This window comes from Moschus berezovskii, chromosome 1 (genome assembly GCF_049115385.1).
Source record: "Moschus berezovskii isolate FMDL1 chromosome 1, NW_MosBer_1.0, whole genome shotgun sequence".
Lineage (NCBI taxonomy): Eukaryota > Metazoa > Chordata > Mammalia > Artiodactyla > Moschidae > Moschus > Moschus berezovskii.
Window position 1 is genome coordinate 164,183,385 of NC_142460.1, and position 11,980 is coordinate 164,195,364.

At 38.5% G+C, this 11,980-nt stretch overlaps 1 non-coding gene across 1 annotated transcript; it reads right to left on the reverse strand.

Moving 5' to 3' along the window:
* Nucleotides 1–1,258: 1,258 nt before the first annotated feature.
* LOC129554100 (U6 spliceosomal RNA) lies at nucleotides 1,259–1,365 on the reverse strand. The gene has a single exon (XR_008685564.2). It is a non-coding gene; the product is annotated as a U6 spliceosomal RNA (small nuclear RNA).
* Nucleotides 1,366–11,980: the final 10,615 nt, after the last annotated feature.

An 11,980-nucleotide genomic window follows, 5' to 3' on the forward strand; every position in this document is an offset into this window, starting at 1 on the left:
ACTCCAGTACTCTTGCCTAGAAAATCCCATGGACAAAGGAGCCTGGTAGGCTGCAGTCCACTCAGAAATGACTGAGTGACTTCACTTTCACTTTTCACTTTCACACATTGGAGAAGGAAATGGCAACCCACTCCAGTGTTCTTGCCTGGAGAATCCCAGGGACGGGGGAGCCTGGTGGGCTTCTGTCTGTGGGGTCGCACAGAGTCGGACACGACTGGAGTGACTTAGCAGCAGCAGCAGCAGTCAGATGAAAGAACTTACAGCTGAAATGAGTGTTCCCTGAAGATGAAATCCTGCCTGTGGACTACAGGATCAGACCGTGCCCTACAGCATCTACCCTGTCCTGATGGCTTTTCTTATGGATTTCAGACTCACCACAACTGCATAATCATGTGAGCTAATCCCTTGAAATCCACCTCTATCATCTAGCCATCTATCTCTGACTGGTTCTGTTTCTCTAGTGGACCCTCACTGATAATTCACCTCGAATCAGAGCTATATAATTTCATTTCCAAACTTAAGTATGGGAAATTATCTATTTAGGTAAGGTTTATAGAATTGGGGGATGTTTCCTCCAATATTTATTTGCTTCTTCTTTTCTTTTGTTTTTCTTATTGAAGTATAGTTGATTTATAATATTGTGTTAGTTTCAGGAGTAGAGCAAAGAGAGTCAAATATATATATATATATACACATGTGTATATTATATATCTATAATATATACTATCTTTTTCAGATTATTTTTCCTTATGCTGCTGCTGCTGCTGCTGCTGCTGGTAAGTCGCTTCAGTCATGTCCGACTCTGTGAGACCCCATAGACGGCAGCCCACTAGGCTCTGCCGTCCCTGGGATTCTCCAGGCAAGAACACTGGAGTGGGCTGCCATTTCCTTCTCCAAATTTTCCCTTATAGATTACTACAAAATATCAAATACAGTTCAATTATATAGCTCTGATTCTATACAGTAGGTACTTGCTGGTTTTCTATTTGACAGAGAGCAGTGTGTATATTCACTTTTCACTTTCACACATTGGAGAAGGAAATGGCAACCCACTCCAGTGTTCTTGCCTGGAGAATCCCAGGGACAGGGGAGCCTGGTGGGCTTCCGTCTATGGGGTCACACAGAGTCAGACACGACTGAAGTGACTTAGCAGCAGCAGCAGCAGTGTGTATATGCTAATCCCAAACTTCTAATTTATCCCTCCCCCACTTTCCCCTTTGGTAACCATACGTTTGTTTTCTATGTCTGTGGGTCAGTTAAAAATATGGAACACCTCACAAACTTGCATGTCATCCTTGTGCAGGAGCCAAGAAAATATTCTCTGTACTGTTCCAATTTTAGTATATGTGCTGCCAAAGCAAGCATGCTTCTTTGTTTTTTATGCCTCCTTTTCTCCCCCCAAATTGCATTTAAGATATCAATATAGGAAGATGTCATAAATGTAAATATAATACTAATAACATAGAATATTTATTAATATGTAATTAATAAATAGAAAAAGGGAAATATATGGTAGGAAATTAAGAAGGCAAGAATATATTTAGCAACATAGTAAATGCTGAAAGCTGGGAGAAGAACAGGAGGACTGAGATGAATCCCTACAAAATCCCTGGACATTCACCAAGTACAAATGCTGAGAGGGCCATGCCCTAAGGCAGAAAGAGATGCCCTAGGTGCATAAAGCCAAGAATAGGTCTAGAGAGCAAAGAGAATGCGCCAGAAACTCAAAATGCTGGCAGGCAGGCTGCAAAGCAGAAACAGCATTGCCGTGGTTTGGAAAGCTTGTAGCTGGCCTTGTGATGCACAAAGAGATCTAAAGAGTCTGACTGGTGCTCAGACCCCAAGCCTTCTGAAGGCAAAGTCCCAAGCCCACCTCCACAATGTGTAAAATTCAGTGGTGAACTGAGTCTAACTTAAAATTCTAACTCCACAACAGAGTCCAGGGACAGCTCAGCTACACATTAGATTAACTCAGTCTCAAACCATCAAACTTATGGGGCATGTCCTTCCAGGAGGTGGACATGCCTTATCCCATCACAATGTTCAGTATAAAATAAAAATTTAAAAAATCACAAGATACACAGAGAAGTGAGAAAAGAGGACTACATTTAGAAAAGGAAACAGTTCATAGAAACAAATATGGCAAATGACTCAGACGTTAGAATTATCACTCAGGGATTCTAAAGAATTTATGATGAAAGATCTAGAGGAAGACGTGGATGACAAGCATAAGCAGATAAAGACTTTCCACATAAGTGGAAACAGTAAAAAGGAAAATGAAATGGAACTATCATGATGGAATTATGTGATGTCAGAGGGGAAGATGCAATTGAGGAGCTTATTAGCATACTGGACAGAGAAAAGAATCACAGAATCAAAGGCAAGTCAATAGACACTATACTGATAATAGCAAATAAAAAAGTAAAAAAACAAAACAAAATACCCAAGACACATATTATCAAAAAATATAAATTATTTAAATCCCCAAAGGGGAGAAGAAAGATACAGGATAAAAATTATTTTAAGACACAAGTTACTAAATTTGAAATTGATGAAATATATCAATATACAGATCCAAGAAGCTCAGACATGATAAGCCTTTAAAAAGTAATTTTAAAGTCACACCTATCACATCAGAGGCAAACTGCTGAAAACCAAAACTGGAAAGAAAATCTTAAAGTAGCCAAAAATAAAACAAAAAAAACCCCAGCCAGGTCATATGTAAGGAAAGTATGAAAAGAGTGATGACTGGATTTCTCAGAGTGAAATAAAGTTTTCAAAAATACAGTTTTAAAAAAGCTGTTAATATAAAATTCTATATCTTACCAAAGTTTACATCAAAAATGGAAGCTAGATTAAGATAATTTCAGTCAAAGGAAACTTCAGATTTTGTCGCCAGAAAATCTGTAGTATAAGAAATGCTAAAAGAACTTCAGGGAACAATACACAATTTCAGAAAATAGTTCAAGTATGCAGAAGAAAAAACAAAGCAAAAACACGGAAAACCATAGAAAGTGCAATGTATGGGTAAAAATAAGAGATTTATTTATTTTTAATATGTGCGTATTTTGTGTACAGACACATATCTATGCTTGTGTAAATATATAACAAATATAGATTTAGACTACACTCGTTCAAAGCAGAGGAATAAAGGAGCCCAAGGAGTGGGAGCGGAATAAGTGGAATTACGTATATAATCATGGCATGCCTACATCTTGCAAAGAGTTTGATGATATAATTGGAAATTGAACTGTGACAAGTTAAAGATACATACTGTAATTTCTAGTGACACCCAAAATAATACAAAAACATATACTTAAAGAGTTAATAGAAATTAAAGAATTACTTGGTCACTTAAAATAAAGCAGGAAATTAAAAAGAGAAACATATATCAAGATGAAAGATCTAAATGCAAGCTATGTTGATGATGGCATTAAATATGAATAAACTAAATACCACTTAAAGACTACATAAATAAGGGCTTCCCTGGTGGCTCAGACAGTAAAGAATCAGCCTGCAATGCAGGAGACACGGGTTCAACCCCTAAGTCAGGAAGATCCCCTGAGATGGGAATGGCTACCCACTCCAGTATTCTTGCCTGGAGAATTCCATGGCACATGAATTGAACCCGTGTCCCTTGCATTTGTTGGAGAAGACTCTTGGGAGTCTCTTGGACTGCAAAGAGATCAAACCAGTCAATCCTAAAGGAAATCAGTCCTGAATATTCGCTGGAAGGACTAATGCTGAAGCTGAAGCTCCAATACTTTGGCCACCTGATAGAAAGAACTGACTCATTGGAAAAGATCCTGCTGCTGGGAAAGGTTGAAGGCAGGAGGAGAAGGAGACGACAGAGGACGAGATGGTTAGATGACATTACCAACCTGATGGACGTGAGTTTGAGCAAGCTCCAGGAGTTGGTGATAGACAGAGAAGCCTGGCATGCTGCAGTCCATGGGGTGACAAAATGTCGGACACGACTGAGAGACTGAACTGAATCCCTGCAGGATTCAGGATTCAGTTCAGGCAGGTGGGTTCTTAAGCACTGGGCCCCCAGGGAAGTTCTCCTTCAGACTTTATCTCCTCAAATATTCCCTCTCCAACTGTCTTCTTCCAGAATTCCTATTAAAAATGCTTTGGTTTCTTTTCTTTTTTATTTTCTTTTCTCCATTTCTTTTAACTTCTCTGTTCTCTCTACCACAACTTGGAGCTCCCTCACCACCCTGATCACCTTATTTTCTCTCTTGTACCAAATAAGAGTCCAAGAATCCTCTAAAAACTGAGAACGGAGAATCCTCTAAGACTGACCCCAAACAAACAAAAAACAAACAAACCTCAGACTAGACATAAAAGAAAAAGGAAGGGTGAAGAAAAAGTTGATATGATGAATCACCCAAAATGCAACACGGAGAAGTGGGAGAAGTTGTGACTTCCACACCAGCAGAAGAAATAGAGACAGGACCAGCAATCAAACAAACAGCAGGAGAGTCCGAAAGGGGAGTGGACGAATCAACAACTTTGATAAATGGAAAATACCAAATATGCCAGAAATAAGTAAGTATAAATGTGCTTAAATGACCTACTAAAAATAAACAATGGTGTATTTTTTTTTTAATGTCTTGTGGAATGTAGCTACAGTGCTCATTAGAGAGAAGTTTATGCTTGAAATGCATTTCCTTTTAAAAGAGAGAAAGACTGGAAAGAAGTCAGCCAAAAATCAATTCCATAAACTAGAAGAATGAAGTAAGCTTAAAGAAATTGGAGAGAAGACATGAAATACAGAACAAAAAATTAAAATGAAACGGAAGTTGTATTACTAAAAAGATCAATCCTATAGGAAAAAAAATCTCAACAAGTACAAACAATAAATAGGAATGAGGAAGAAGACATGACTATGGCTAAACTGAGTTCTTTTTCTATTGACAGTCTCTCTTGTTTTTTAATTCTGATGGTCTGTGAAATATTTTATTACATTCTGCCTGCTTGTGTGTGCTAAGTTGCTTCAGTCATGTCCGACTCTTTTCGACCCTATGGACTATAGCCTACCAGGCTCCTCGTCCATGGGATTCTCCAGGGAAGAATAATGGAGTGGGTTGCCATGCCCTCCTCCAGGGGATCCTCCCAACCCAGGGATCAAACTCGAGTCTTCTGTATTGGCAGGCACGTTCTTTACTACTAGCACCACCTGGGAAGCCCCATATCACATTCTATAGTGGTTTAAATTACAGTGTTTCTAATATTAATAATACTGAGTACATGCTCTTGTCCCTGATGTCCCTGAACATACCTCTTCTACAGGGTTTACTCAAAATTTTGGTATTTTCTTTGATGTACTTTTTTGACAACTTTATTTTTTAGTTTTCATTTTATTTTTTTAATTTTATTGAAGTATAGCTGACTTACAATGTTGTGTTTAATTTCTGCTGTATAGCAAAGTGACTAAGCTATACAGATGCACTCTTTTTCATATTCTTCTCCATTAAGGTTTATCACAGGATATTGAATATAGTTGCTTGTGACCCCATTGCTTATCCATCCTATATATAATAGTTTGCATCTGCTAATCCCAAACTCCCAGTCCTTTTAAATCGTAAGAGAATCCTTGAAATAAAAAAGGCAACACTTTGGTCTTCTCTCAAAGCTCAGGGTGGCCCCTGCAGCCTACTGGGGTGGGGACAGAAAGTCTAGTGTTCCCCAACACCCAAAGGGCACTTTCTGCCAGATATGGGCACTGCTGCTGCTCAAAGCCAACTAGGTTATGGGCCTTCATGTCAAGCTCTGAGCCAGAAGTGCCTGCATAGCACCTGTTTACATCTTTCCTATTCCAGCAGGAAGGTTGTCAGCCCGTATTACAGGTGTGGAAACAGATGCTCAAGGACCTCGAATAGGACAGTCACGATTGCCCACCTAATTAGTGGGGAAACGGTGTTTCAAACTCAGGTATCAGTTCAAAACTTATCCTAAAACTGCAGCTACTTTCATGGTTTCCCCCACGTGCGTGTGCAGGGTAGCTGGAATGAGGAGAGAGACTCAAAGAAGCGGCAGATCACCTTGTAAGTTTTCCTTCACTCTTTCCAAAAGGTGAATTTCTAGCTTTGTCCACCTGGCATGGGACATTTTCCTGCTATTAAATGAGCCCCCTTGGCACTGGAGCATTCAGGTTTCACACATAGGTTTCACCTTGAAACAGATGGAAAGCTATTCAAATTGGTAATTCATAGTTAATACTAGTTCCATTCTTTGTTAAAGCTTAACAATGACCTTTTTCATATTAGCAAAACATATTTCTTTTAATTTTTCCTTTAAAAATATAAACTAGTAACTCAAGTATATATTTTACTTTCAAAGTCACATTTATTTGATTTGCTTCTTATGTTTAATTCCCTAATCCCATATGCATGCAAGATTAACAAATACTTCTGAAATGTGTTTGGGTCACAAAGTAATTACTTTAGATAAATGTCATTCTGTGGCTTAGGATTATGGTCCTAATTCCTGTTTTTAATTGTACCTGTTTAAGCCCTCCTTGGATTGGCTCAATAGTCTTGGGGACTATATGTAATAAAAACTCACAAAGTAACTCATTCAAAAGCCAGTTCCGATGTGTATATCCCTATGGCTGAGTTCATACCTAAATCAAAGTCTTTATCCGATGTGTATATCCCTATGGCTGAGTTCATACCTAAATCAAAGTCTTTATATCAAATATCAGTGAAAAGAGATGAACCAGCATGCAAAGTTGAGTTTAAATAATGAGAATGTTATTCATAAACCAGACATCAAAACGCACTTAAATCAAATGTGTTCACATGACTTTCAACTTATAGGTATTTTTTAGAGCCAAAATGGTATAAAACACACAAAGAAACATATACTCTGTTGCATGCACACTTCAGATTCAGAAACCAAGCTAATATTTCCAGCAAGAAGGAGCAAGAACGAAACACTGCTAGGTTATATGTCATAAACATACCTGTAGTAAACATATAACCTTAGTAACAATACCCAGAAAGTGTTAAAATGCACCATTGAGCACAGGAGAGATAGCAATGTGGAAAACAGATATGGACACACATAATACATATTTCAGAGATTTCCAGTCATTGGAATTCTGCACACATCTCCTGTACCTAAAGATAAGATCCACAGAAAATGAAAATCTGGTTAGATAACATGAGGCCTTATTCATTAATACTAGAAGTTGAGATAGTGTTTGAGCATTGCCTGCCTGAAAGCAAAATGTCGGCATTTAAAACAAAGTACTCTAGATTTTGAAAAACACACAAGAGAGCAGAGCCTTGGGTCAGACAGAGTAATTGGTATAACAGAGTGATTGTCCTTAAGTAAACTTAGAGATGACCTTAATATAGATGGCACACTGATATCTGAACAGTGGAGCAGACTATTAAATTTATGAATAGAAGAGAGAATTTAAATTTACTACAAAAGTTTAGAGAGCAATAGAAAAAGAAAAGACCAAGACGACTGACTGTAGATGAACTTCTGCAAAAAATCCACTGAAGAATTCAGAAAAGTAGAAGATGGAATCATAAAAGGATGCCTATGAAACCATGAAACTGGAGCCTATTATACAGAGTGAAGTCAGCCAGAAAGAAAAACACCAGTACAGTATACTAACGCATATATATGGAATTTAGAGAGATGCAAATGATAACCCTGTATACGAGACAGCAAAAGAGACACAGATGGATAGAACAGTCTTTGGGACTCTGTGGGAGAGGGTGAGGGTGGGATGGTTTAGGAGAATGGCATTGAAACATGTATATTATCATATGTGAAACGAATGGCTAGTTCAGAGTCGATGCATGTTACAGGATGCTCAGGGTTGGTATGTGGGGATGACCCAGAGGGAGGATAAGGGGAGGAGGGAGGTGGGAGGGGGGTTTAGGAAGGGGAACTCATGTACACCCGGGGCAGATTCATGTCAATATATGGCAAAGCCAACCAATATAATATTGTAAAATAATTAGCCTCCAATAAAAATAAAAATTAAAAAAAAAAATGAAACCAGTACTGTATTTTCCAAGAGACCTGTTTTATAAATGGAAAGCGATGGCATGTGATGGGTCCAGCCAGTGAAATAAAAGGCTATTTGGGGAAAGTACATACTGTGCCCTGCACAGTCCTCACTGGTTTCTAGGTTGAGAACAGATTATATTAACAATTCCAGAGTGGGTTTGATTTCCATTGATTTCATGTTTGTCAGTTTGACTCCCACTTGTGGCATATCAACTTTTGGAACTAAAGGCCACATATGAACCCTCAGACAGTAAAATTCTTCTGGGCAGGGCCAGTGGAGGAAGTAGGCACCTCCTTATACTCCTTTCTTCCTGACACCTGACACCTATCTCCGCAGTCCCCAGTGGTTTGCTCCCAACATCACTGCAATGCTGAAGTCCCTGAGAAGAGCCAGAGGAATAGGCAGGAAAAAACAGAAAAGAGCAAAGAGGGAGAGAATACCTGTATTTTTTAATTTTAAAAAATTTCTCCCAACCATATTGCTGTTTGTAACTTACTATTCCCACCACCACTCTCCTTTTTTAAAAATAATTTTTATTTAATAAATGGTACAAAGCACAATGTCAAAAACATTAACAGTTAAAATTTCACCAAATGAAAAAAATACTATAGAATACACAGTTGCAAAAAGCTACATTAAGTTATTTTACAACTGCCTCAAGCTGCAAAAAGAAAAAAAATCCTAATACCATACCTAAGTTATCCCTCTCTCAAAATAATGCCATTTATATTATAAACCACGAGCTCCCCATCAAAAGACAGGAACTGCTTTTGTTAATTCATATATATATATATATATATATATATATATATGACTGTATCACCTTGCTATACCCCTGAAACAAACACAACACTGTAAATAAAATATAGTACAATATAAAATAAAAATAAGTAACAGATCTTTGGGGCTTTACACCGAGTTAGAGTTCCTATCAGAGGGATAACAGCACCACAGCCGCACTGAATCCTCACGAAGGAGGCACACGAATGACTGGATTACAAGAGTTACAGGAATGAGAGCTGCTCACTTCCCAGAAACTACAGCTCACAGAAAACCAACAAAGGCACGCGATACAGACCATTCACTTATGAATGTGTAAAACTCAAAAAAGTCCACATCGCTCCTACAACATGTCAAAAGTGCCTCAGAATCCACACAATACCAACTTTCTCATGGTTCTGGTTAAATTACATATACCAGTTTATAACAAATGGCAAAATCTGTAACTCTGTTCAAAGTTTTAAAAGATTACTTAAGAATAGTTTCTTGTATTTCTATGCCACCTTTATAGTTCTGGTTTCTCATTTCTTAATTAGTAAATTCAGCGTGCAGGTTCTATCCCAGGCTAATTTATACACTTCAGAAGGAATGGCCTCTTAAATCCACAGACTGTTGAGGTGGGGAGCCCCAACCAGGTCAGATTCATTTCACATATGATAATATACATGTTTCAATCCATTCTCCCAAATTATCCCACCCTTGCCCTCTCCCACAGAGTCCAAAAGACTACTCCACACATCCAAGTCTCTGCTGTTGTCTCGTATACAGGGTTATCGTTATCCCCTTGCTATATTCCATATATATGTGTTAATATACCGTATTGGTGTTTTTGTTTCTGGCTTACTTCACTTTGTATAATAGGCTCCAGTTTCGTCCACCTCATTAGAACTAATTCAAATGTGTTCTTTTTAATCGCTGAGTAGTACTCCATTGTGTAAATGTACCACAGGTTTCTTATACCTTCGTCTGCCGACGGACATCTAGGTTGCTTCCATGTCCTGGCTATTATAAATCGTGCTGTGATGAACATTGGGGTACATGTGTTTCTTTCAATTCTGGTTTCCTCGGTGTGTATGCCCAGGAGTGGGATTGCTGGGTTGTATGGCAGTTCTATTTGCAGTTTTTTAAGGAATCTCCACACTGTTCTCCATAGTGGCTGTACTAGTTTGCATTCCCACCAACAGTGTAAGAGGGTTCCCTTTTCTCCACACCCTCTCCAGCATTTATTGCTTGTAGACTTTTGGATAGCAGCCATTCTGACTGGTGTGAAATGACAGTGACAAGGGAGGCAAGAATGTTCAATGGAGAAAAGACAATCTCTTTAACAAGTGGTGCTGGGAAAACTGGTCAACCACTTGTAAAAGAATGAAACTAGAACACTCCCTAACACCATACACAAAAATAAACTCAAAATGGATTAAAGATCTAAATGTAAGACCAGAAACTATAAAAGTCCTAGAGGAGAACATAGGCAAAACACTCTCTGATATAAATCACAGCAGGATCCTTCATGACCCACCTCCCAGAATATTGGAAATAAAAGCAAAAATAAACAAATGGGACCTAATTAAAATTAAAAGCTCCTGCACAGCAAAGGAAACTATAAGCAAGGTGAAAAGACAGCCTTCAGAATGGGAGAAAATAATAGCAAATGAAGCAACTGACAAAGGATTAATCTCAAAAATATACAAGCAACTCCTGCAGCTCAATTCCAGAAAAATAAATGACCCAATAAAAAAATGGGCTAAAGAACTAAACAGACATTTCTCCAAAGAAGACATACAGATGGCTAACAAACACATGAAAGGATGCTCAACATCACTCATAATTAGAGAAATGCAAATTAAAACCACAATGAGTTACCCACAACCACTCTCATGCAGGTGTTTAAAAAAAAATGGGATTTCATAGATTGGTTAGAAAACATATTTTTCAGTATTAGGGTTTTAGATTCTTAAGTTACCTTCTGGCTATACAATCATCAAAACAAAATACAGTCAGTCAGGCAGTCAGTTTAGTCGCTCAGTCGTATCCAACTCTTTGCGACCCCATGAATTACAGCACGCCAGGCCTCCCTATCCATCACCAACTCCCGGAGTTCACTCAAACTCACATCCATCAAGACAGTGATGACATCGAGCCATCTCATTCTCTGTCGTCCCCTTCTCCTTCTGCCCCCAATCCCTTCCAGCATCAGAGTCTTTTCCAATGAGTCAACTCTTCACATGAGGTGGCCAAAGTATTGGAGTTTCAGCTTCAGCATCAGTCCTTACAATGAACACCCAGGACTAATCTCCTTTAGGATGGACTGGTTGGATCTCCTTGCAGTCTAAGGGACTCTCAAGAGTCTTCTCCAACACCACAGTTCAAAAGCATCAATTCTTCAGCGCTCAGCTTTCTTCACAGACCAACTCTCACATCCATACATGACCACTGGAAAAACCATAGCCTTGACTAAATGGACCTTTGTTGGCAAAGTAATGTCTCAGGTTTTTTAATATGCTATGTAGGTTGGTCATAACTTTCTTTCCAAGGAGTAAGCATCTTTTAATTTCACTGCTGTGTTAGTTTCTGCTGTACAGCAGTGAAACAGCTATATGTGTACATATATCCCCTCTTTTTTGGATTTCCTTCCCATTTAGGTCACCACAGAGCACTGAGTAAAGTTCCCTGGGCTCTACAGTAGATTCTCAGTTATCTATTTTATACATACTATCAATACTGTAGATATATTAATTCCAGTCTCCCAATTTATACCACCCCTCCCTTCTTCCCTTAGTGTTCATATGTTTATTTTCCATGTCTGTGTTTCTATTTCTGCTTTGCAAATAGTTTCACTTGTACCCTCTTTCGCGACTCCCCATATATGTGTTAGTAGACAATATTTTTCTCTTTCTGACTTACTTCACTCTGTATTATAGAGTGCAAATGACATGATTTCATTCCTTTCAATGGCTGAGTTACTATCACATCCTGTGTTTTCAAAAATGTGAACGTTCTTTTAATCAGCCAACTGGCTCTAAGGAAATTCCTTGAGTCTTTCCTAAATTTTCAAGGAAACCAACATACTAACTGGATAATCTCAGAAGAACTGTGCTCATGTGCCTGTGTAACGAGTCTTCATATAGGGAGAAGGCAGAATATAGAGTATCCTGTGTGTGT